We start from the raw sequence: 10236 nt of genomic DNA on the forward strand, positions 1-10236 counted from the left end.
TCGAGAACTGATGCGTTGGGGGCTGGAGAGTACTGACCGCTCTTCCAGAGGTCATGAGTTCAATTCCCAGCCACCACATGGTGGGGACAACCATCTGTAATGAGATCTGGTGCCCTCTGCTGGCAAGCAGGCAGAATGCTGTAAACGTAATAAATAATTTTTTTTTTTTTTTTTAAGAAAAGAACTGATGAGTTGTAACTGAAGAGATGATTCAGCAGTTAAGATCACTGGCTGCTCTTCAGTGGACCCAAGTTCAATTCCCAGAACCCACATGAGGGCCTGTAGCTCCAGTCCCAGAAAACCTAATGTTGTCAGGCATCAGACACACACGTGACGCACAGATATTCATGCAGGCAAAACATCTACGGACATGGAAATACAAATTAAAGAACTAACAGATTTTCTATCGGTGTCCTGGAAGAGAAGAGAAGTACAGAAGTTGGAGGGGATTTCAACAGGGAGATACTGGGCAAAATTGGCTTATGATGAGTCATTGCTGCAGCTGGACCTCCTAACAGCTTCCTTCTCTGCAAGTATGCCTCAAGTCTAGCTCTGCACTGAGACGTGACAGCTTACATAAAAGCAATGTAAACTGTTCAACAAGAATGCTCTGTGGCCTATAAAGTCATTCTTGGTTTATGTCCTATAAAGCAGTCACAGCTGAGTATATATATATGCAAGCCAGGCATGGTGGCACACCCCTTTAATCCCAGAACTTGGGAGACAGAGGCAGGAGGATCGCTGTGAGTTCGAGGCCAGCCTGGTCTACACAGAGAGTCCAGGACAGCCAGGGCTACACAGAGAAACCCTGTCTCAAAAACCCCCCCAAAAAAGTGTAACTTTGCTTAAAACTAAGAAAAGAAAAAGAAACAAACAGGAAGAAAGAAAGAAAGATAGAAAGAAAGATAGAAAGAAAGAAAGAGAAAAAACTTAATGTCATGCTAAGGATAATAATCAAGTATGTGTTTGCATATTGAGACAATACAAGGCCACAAAGGGGGAATGAACAATACAGTTCTCAATGACTAAAATAGAACAGACCCCACTAACAACATCAAAAGGAAGAGTGAGAGAAAAGGCCACAAGGTTATAAACCACATGGACCTGATCCTGTGTTTGAAGGGCCAAGCATAGAAGGGTTCTAGAGAATAAAAATCTGCCTGATAAAGATGGGTGCTTTGTTGCGGTTAATTTATCAATGTGACCTAATAATGTTTATTATCAGGCTTATAATTACTATTATGACAGTATTTTCTAACCCACTAGCAATCAATCAAGACACAGATACCTGTTATATTTTAAAATAGCCTTAGTTAACCTGGGACAGGGCAAATATTAATCTCCTAGACTACTTCCCATAGTGGGTCAGGTATGGAAGACCTGTCCAATCCCATGCCATCTGCTTCTAATAATTTCTATCAAGCTACCCCGATCCATAATACCATATATTTGCTAATGTTCTTCATCTGGGCCAAATCCCCCATCCACTTCGGCCATGTGCTTCTCCTCCACCTAACCCATGAAGCAGCCTCCTCCTTCCTCTCCTCTCCTCTGGTCTCTCTCCTCCCAAGATTCTCTCTGTCTCCCTAAGCCCTGGAACCTTAGCCATGCCTATCCCATTTGCCCTGCCCATGTGAGATGGCCTTTTTATTGGTCAAACAGGTTAGGCTTTTAGGCAACGGACAGGTGGGACAGAGATAGCAAGCGGTAATTAGCATCAAAATACATCAGACCAACCTCCAACAGTCCTTATCCTTTGACATGTTGAATTCTGAAAAGATACCCCATCATAGAGAAACCAAATATGTGCAAGCAGATTTGAGCAGAGGCCAACACTGATCTTTATGACAGAGATGCCAGCTGAGCACTAGTGAGAAAGGCACCGGGGAGGGAGGGGGTTGGTGGGAGATGAGTGGGGTGCTCTCTGCCACCGGTCACTGGCCCTTTGAGGACAGCTGGTGTGATTGATGGTGGGTCTTCACTAGTAACCTGATTGGATTTGGAATCACCTAGGAAACACACCTTTGGACAAGACTGTGTGTCTGTGGCATTTCCAGAGATTCAATGGAGGCAGGAAGGCCCACCCTGAGTGTGGGCATCTCCCAGCCACACTCCTGAATAAAGAGGAGAAAGTGGGCACAGCACCACTCACCCTGCTTCCTCACTCTGGACTGGGCCTGGCCACTACCCTGAGTACTCACTGCCATGGTTCTCCTGCCATGAAGGACGGCAGCCCTCAACCCGCGACCAAAAACAAACCCTTCTTCCTCCTGCAAGTGGCTTTCATGTCAGGTCACAGCGATGAGGAACGCTAATACAGAAAGGTGAAACGAAAACTTCGTAGACGACCTGAGATCGGAAGGCCAAGGGGAAACTACAGGTAAGAGCATGGTTAAATCCAGGCCTCGTCTTAAGCTCCTCATCCTTAAGGTGTCAAAGCTGCCTGCTTAGCAGATCTGTGGGTTTTATTCCTTACACTACTGCTAACGAACTTATACGCATCCCCCGTGATTGTCTTTTCTCTAACTACACCACACAGCTTAACTGACTTAACCTTCATAGTAGCCCTGAGGCGCACTGCTGGTATTGGTCTCTAGTGCCCCGCCCCCCCAGAAGCGCAGAGTCACAGAGCCAGAAAGCAGTGGTAGCCCTTGGATTTAAATCAGACAGCTCCTGAATCCAAGCCCTCCATCAGGCACGGCCTCTAACTCAGGTCACTTGACATGCATAACACAATGCTTTGTGTGGGCAAGAGGTGAGAAAAATGAGTAACTTCTTGTGCTAGAACAGAAAAACAAAACAAAACAAAAAAACGTAGCTCAAGAACACAGTCTTCCTGGTGCCAGGGTTCCTTCATTCCTGTACTAGTACAATGCTGTACTACTCACCCTGTTTATAACTTCTCTATTTTAAAAAAAAAGCTACTGTTTTCTCGGAGAAAATCAGAGATGAAATGGTACAGAATGAGACCTTTCCGAGGATGAGGAGGGACCTCAGCGCCCAAAGGTCGAGTTCATCCCAGGGCTTGCTCTAAGCTCTTGTGTTCTATTAAAATTGGGCTAAAACAAATATTACTTAACATGAGGGGGTTGGGGGTCCGTGGCTGGTTGTCTCTCTGGTTCTAACAAGGTGTTTCACCCAGTTTCCTGGTTGCCGCATTATTGATACATTGTATCTTCGTCATAGCCGGTTCACTGTGGGTGTTCCGAAACATGACACAAGAATTTCAGACTAAGCTGGCTTCCCAGGAGGCTGGGCTATCGCACACAGAAACATCTAGAAGTCACACAGGCAAATTTGTGAAGCATTCCATATTTTTTATTTTGACACATTAAAAAAAAAAGTCACACAACACCTGTGGGATGCACTGACACTTTCTTTCACCTTCTGAGCAAGGAGGCCACTAGTTAAATAGGTGTCCATTTCTGCAGGTCAGCGGATAGGACAGGGGGTAATGAAATATGCACTGAGCATCTGGGGGGAAATACAGGTCAAACTCGGCATGGGACGTCATGTACCTGTTTTCTGAGGAGGGAGATGCCACATTCCTCCTGGCATGTGGCATGTATTTTGCCAAGAGACTTAATCCCTCTCAGCTTTCACTGCTCAGCTGTTAAGGTGAGGATAATGGCAGGCTTGCTGTCCTATCACTATCATAGAAATTAAACAGAAGCACCTGTTATTGCTGGATCTTAAATGTCCCCCATAGGCTACATGGTGAAGGCTTAGTGGCACAGTTGGGAAGCAGTGAGAATCTTAAGGATTGAGGCCATTGGAGGTTTGCTCCTTGAAGACAATGTTAGAAGGTGGCCCCCTCCCAGCCCTTCCACAAAGTAAACAGCTCTCTTCCTGAATGGGCTGGTCCCTTCTCACAAGTCTCGAGCAATAGCTTCAACTCAGACCTCTGAAATTCCGAGCCAGGTCAACCCTTCCTCCTTTTAAGTTGCTTTTCTCAGTTTGTCACACAGAGCAGTGGAAAGCGAGCATCCCGTGGGCCTAAAACTTACGTAGAACACCGCACATCGTTGGAGGTCTATATGCCGGATGTTATCTGCTGTTGTCGTAGTTTTCGATAACCAGAATCACATGAGAATCACTTCTGTCATGGATTTTTTTTTTTTTTTTTTTTTTTTTTTTTTTGGTTTTTCGAGACAGGGTTTCTCTATGTAGCCTTGGCTGTCCTGGACTTGCTTTGTAGACCAGGCTGGCCTCGAACTCACAGCTATCCGCCTGCCTCTGCCTCCCGAGTGCTGGGATTAAAGGTGCGCGCCACCACACCTGGCTTGTCATGGATATTTTTAAACGTGAAAGTTGAGTTTACAGATGCGTACATGCTTTGAAGTGGAATGGCAATTGTCTAAAACGTTTGAAAATGCTAGTTCTTTATCCATTCGTCAGTTGAGGGACATCTAGATTGTTTCCACATTCTGGCTATTACAAATAAAGCTATGAACATAGCTGAGCAAATGTCCCTGTCGTATGGTGGAGCATCTTTTGGGTATATGCCCAGGAGCGGTATAGCTGGGTGTTGAGGTAGAGCTAGTCCCAGTTTTCTGAGAAAGTGCCAGATTGATTTCCAAAGTGATTGTACAAGTTTGCACTCCCACCAGCAACGGAGGAGTGTTCCCCTTTCTCCACATCCTCACCAGCATGTGCTGTCACTTGAGTTTTTTATTTTAGCCATTCTGATATGTATACAATGGAATCTTGGAGTTGTTTTGCTTTGCACTTCCCTGATTACTAAGGACATTGAGCATTTCTTTAAGTGCTTAACAGACAGAATCTGGAAACAGCCTAGATGTCCCTCAATCAAAGAATGGATAGGAAAAAACTGGTATATTTACATAATGGTTTTTATACAGTTTTGAAACAGGGGGTGTTTTTTTGTAGTGAATTTTTTTTTCAAACAATTCAAAATACAGGATGCAGAGTAATGTTGATGTTGTCATCAGTCTTGAATAATCATTCATAAGTCATTAGATTGGTATCAGTACATATGCCTTCTTTATCAAAGGCCAATGTTCTCTCATCATGCCAAACATCTGTGAGTCAAGACAGTTTTTTTCCTTAGCTCTCCTGTCACTATCTGGAGCGTTCTTAAACATTTTATTTGTAAATCATAATATGAACTATGATTAATTCTTAGCCATGTTTTTACTAACAAGTGAAATGAAACTTAGTGGTAAACTTGCCTGAATGACCCTTGGCTGCAGTTTCAAGTTATGGGTCTCCTAGCAACACAGTTACATCTGAAAAGTTCTTGATAAGAAAGCAGAAAAAGAAAACAGTCAGGATGTTCCAAAACAATGAGAAAAAGGAAAAGCTGTAATCAGTTACTCCTGGATAGGAGTTGTAGGCTCAGGTTCTCCCTTGGATAGGGGTTGTAGACTCTGGTTCTGTGGTAATGTTTGTCACACAGACTCCACTGGAGGGGTCATGACAACAAAGAAATAAAAAAATCAAAAATAATAATAATAAATGTTCTAAGGAGACCATGAAATTTTTAGGCAAATGGATGGAACTAGAAATGATCATCTTGTGTAAGGTAGCCCAGGCCCAAAAAGACACACATGATATGTACTCACTTATAAGCGGATTTTAGCTATATAGTACAGAATAATCATACTTCAATCCACAGACTCAAGAAGATAAGTAACAAGGAGGATCCAAGGGAGAATGAGATCTATCTTTCAGAAGAGGAAATAGAATAGACAAGACTTAGTGAAGGTAGAAGAAGAGGGAGAGCTGAGAGAAATAAGGGTGGAGATCAGACCTGGGGAGAGCTAAGGTGGGAGAAAAGAGAAACTGTGGCTGGGGCCACCTCTGTAACAAGCTGGAGACCTAAGTCAGAATAACCTCTGGGAGGATATGAGGGGTTTTATAGCTGAGACTCCTAGTAACCTGGGCCACGGAGAGGGAGGAGAACACCAACCCACTCACAAAAGCTTTGATCCAAAACTTACCCTGCCTACAGGACATGCAGGGATAAAGATAGAACACAAAGATCAGAGATTGAGGGAAGATCCAACCAATGCCCAACCTAAGACCCACCCAATGCATGAGAGACAACCCCTGACACTGTTAACAATATTCACTGTGCTTGCAGAAAGGAGCCTAGCAGAATTTTCCTCTGAGAGGCTCTACCCAGCAGTGGTTCAAAACAGATGCTGAGACTCAAAGTCAAACATTGAGCGAACCATAGAGAGTCGAGTGGAAAACTGGAAGAAAGGACCTAGAGGTGACAAGAGTGCCACAAGAAGATCAACAGAGCCAACTAACCAGGGCCCAGAGGAGCCTGTGGAATCTGAAGCACCAACCAAGGACCATGCATGGACTGGACCTAACCCCCCCTACACAGATGTAGCCGATGGGCAGCTCAGGCTTCATGTGGGTCCACTAATACGGAGAACAGGGGCTGTCTCTGACATGGACTCTGTTGCTTGCTTTTTCCATCACTTCCCCCTGACAGGACTGCCTTGCCAGGCCACAGGGGAAGAGAACAAACTCGGTCCTTATGGGACTTGAGGAACTGGGGAGGGTGAGTAGAGGGGGGCTCCCCTTTTCTGAGGAATAAGGGAGAGAGGACTGGGGAGAGAGGGTGAGACTAGGAGGAGAGGAGGAAGGAGGATACACTTGGGGTGCAAAGTGAATAATTTTTTTAAAAAAGAAAATGCTAGCTCTAAAGTTCTCCCAAATTAAGGCTTGCCTTTTTCTCTCCTCAGTGCTATCTGTGCCCCAGCCCTGTCTACCTGCCATCTAGCCTGGGAACACTCGTGTTTCCAGGTGGCTGCTTCCTCTACTTTTGATCTTCATGGTCTTCCTGCCTAGGGCTGTGTCCTGCACCCGGCAACGCGTGCTATGTCAGTGGCCACTCTTCACACTGAAAACTCAGCTAACCTCAAAATCCTCTGAAACATGTTCCTCTTATGCATAACCTAGGCTGCCATCTGGGAGCAAAATAAGACCAAAGGATCAGAGCAAAAGTCTAGTCAATCACTTTTCTTTCTTACATATACTTCCACGTGTTCTTCACACAGCCATCAAAATCTGGGGGTCACAGAGGAGAGCTAATAACAGTTCCTTCCACACGCTGGCCCAGCACTTACACGCTACAGGTACCTGTGCTTCATGCTCAGGCAAACCACAACTTTTCCCCCTGGATTATTAATATATATAATATAATATATATATAATATAATATAATATATATATACTGTTGCACATATGTAAAAATAAACTACATAGAGCAAGAAGAACCACAAAACAATCAGGAATTATATTAATGTTACATACATAGTGATTTGGCTATTTGTATTTGGCAACCTTGAAGAAAACATCTTTCCTATCTTGATGGGTCTAAAATTCTAAATGTAAATCAATATCTATCATATCTCATCATCCCTATCAACTTAAAACATCTATCTATACCTAAAAACATCTTACTCCTAAACAACTAAATTTAATTGTAAAATAAACTACCTGGTCTTTGACTTTATCAGAGACTTGAGAAGGAATAAAATTAATTACCTGAGTAAACAGGAAGTGCAGGTTAGCAGCTTCCAAAGTGAAAAAACTGACAGAGACAGTTTGCTACCTGAACAGTCACCCAAAACTAAAAAAGATTTATTTATGCACTATTTATACAGTATTCTGCCTGCATGTGAGCCAGCAGGCCAAAAGAGGGCACCAGATCTAATTACAGATGGTTGTGAGCCACCATGTGGTTGCTCGGAATTGAACTCAGGACCTTTGGAAGAAGAGCCAGTGCTCTTAGCCTCTGAGCCATCTCTCCAGCAAGCCACAAACCACAGTTATTATTGGCTGCATCCGTGCATTAGAATGGAGGGACCCAGATAACAAGAAAATGTAGAAGTGGTGCAATGAAAATGCCAAGGCCGTCCAGAGCATCCTTCTTTAGGGCCCTTGTAGGGGAGGGTCAGCTATAGCCCTCAGCCCTGAGCTGTCCCTGCACAGTTCCAGGGACACACTTGAGTGTCATAGTTTACCAAGTTAAGTAGAGAGTGTAGGACATCAGAGCGGAAGTGATGTCATCATATTCACGGTTTGCTGTCTATGGATGGACTCAGCCAGATCTGATTGCACCTGTCTCACGTAACTACATGCAGAAGCTGGTGGCTTCTCTGGACCTGTGGAGCTTGGCAGAAAGCAGGAGCTCATGCTATCTGGAAAGAGTCTAGGTAAACTCAGGGAAAGAGGGTACGTTCTTTCAGTTGGTAGTCTGTGAAGAGAGGAGAGAGAGGCTCTGTGCCAGATCTGTGCCAAAATCTCCTGTTTTAGCTTCCTAGCCACCCAAACTCTGTAGTCTGCTAGAGCCTTGCAGTTATCCCAACATTCCCCTGCATGGCTGATCTTGAAGCATGGGAAGGGGACAAATCTAACCTGTACTTCTTCATTTCTTTGTGAAGAAATGGTAGTCTTCATTCAGGCTCCGCATCCTGATGATGCTGGCAGAGGCCCCACCTGATTTGAAAGGCTGATGTTCAGACATGTATGCTTAAGAGAAAACTTGGGAAGAATCTACTCACAGACTGCATAGTGGCAGGGTCAGCCTGCTGACCAACCAGCTTCCAGCATCCAGCTTCGCATGCAACAGAGCCATGTAAGGACAGCGACAGCAGGAAGCAGTGTTCATAACTCAAACACACATCAAGGAACCTTTGCCTAAACTCGGAGTCTACAGAACCCTCAGGGGCTGCAGAGATGGGTAATGACACTAGTCAGACCCCACATATGCAACATTCATGGGACAATGGGCTCCATGGTCTCTTCAATAAGCTCGATGCCAAAAGAAAGTAAAAAAAAATTTTTCAAGATTAAGATTTGAACCTTTTAGAGCTCAAAGAGGCTGTGGAGGCAGACAGGCCCGCTCCACATGTAGTTAGTTTCTAGCAGACAGGCACGCTACGCTCCACATGTAGTTAGTTTCTAGCAGACAGGCACGCTACGCTACACATGTAGTTAGTTTCTAGCAGACAGGCACGCTACACATGTAGTTTCCCGACTTCTCTACACCTTTCCATGGATGATGATACTCTATTTCACAGAGATGTTATGCAGATGAGCTAAGAAAACACCAGAAAGTCTTTTAGCACAGCACCTCTGACGATTAAGCACTCACGGCTTTCATGTATCTCTGGCAATCTCTGGACTGACCAGGCTTCTTTTGCCTGTAGAATACCCTGAGCCTAGGGTTGTGGCAGCTTTCCTGCTCATCCTTAATGGCTTCTCCGCATACGGAACCCAACATAACCTATAGGAAGTGTCATCTCTCATTTAGCTTCCTTCAAAGCTGTACAAAGAACTCGGCCCTGAGGAAAAAAATAAATAAATATTGTCACGCTAACCGATAAAGAAAATCCCAAGTCTTGCTCTGATGGCTAGTTTTATGTCAAAACTTGACACAACCTATAGTCATTTAGGAGGTGAGAACCTCAACTAAGAAAGTTTATTCACAAGATCAGGTTGCCTGTAGAGGATTTTCTCAATTAGTGATCGATGTGGGAGGGTCTGGTCCATTGTGGGTGGTACCATCTCTGGGCTGGTGGTCCTTGGTTCTATAAGAAAGCAGGCTGAGCAAGCCATGAGGAGCAAACCAGTAAGCAGCATCCCTCCATAGCTTCTGCCTCAGCTCCTGCCTCCAGGTTCCTGCCCTGCTTGAGTTCCTGTCCTGACTTCCTTAGATGATGAACAGTTATGTGGAAGTGTCAGCCAAATAAACCCTTCCCTCCCCAAGTTGCTCTTGGCTGTGGGGTTTCATCACAGCAGTGAAAACCCTAAGACCACTTGCCCATAAGCACAGCCCCTCGCCTGTGAGCAGGCTGAGGCGAGCCGGACATGGAGGTAATCAGCAGGAACAGGCAGCTGGGCTAATCATCAGTCGGGCTTTGTGCATAGCACTTGGGAATACTTAAGGGTCCAAGCTGATACTATGATAGAAAAGTCCTTGAAATTCTTCGGTGGGACATGAGACACACACACCCTGCAGCACTTCCATGTAACATGTTTTGCTTTCTCAGGAAAGGCAGATAGAATAAATAGATAGGACTTGCTGTTCTATCCAGCCATAGGTAAAGCAAGATGCTCCAAGATCCGTGATCTTTCCCAGGTTTCAGGTTGGTAGCAAGGAAGCAAGCAGAAGATATGCAAACTGTTTGCTTGTATCCTTTTGCTTAATAATAATGCAAATTGGCTTTCTGTTTACAAAACAAAAACATG

The sequence above is a fragment of the Acomys minous genome, assembly GCF_964271855.1.
Source record: "Acomys minous genome assembly, chromosome: 18".
Lineage (NCBI taxonomy): Eukaryota > Metazoa > Chordata > Mammalia > Rodentia > Muridae > Acomys > Acomys minous.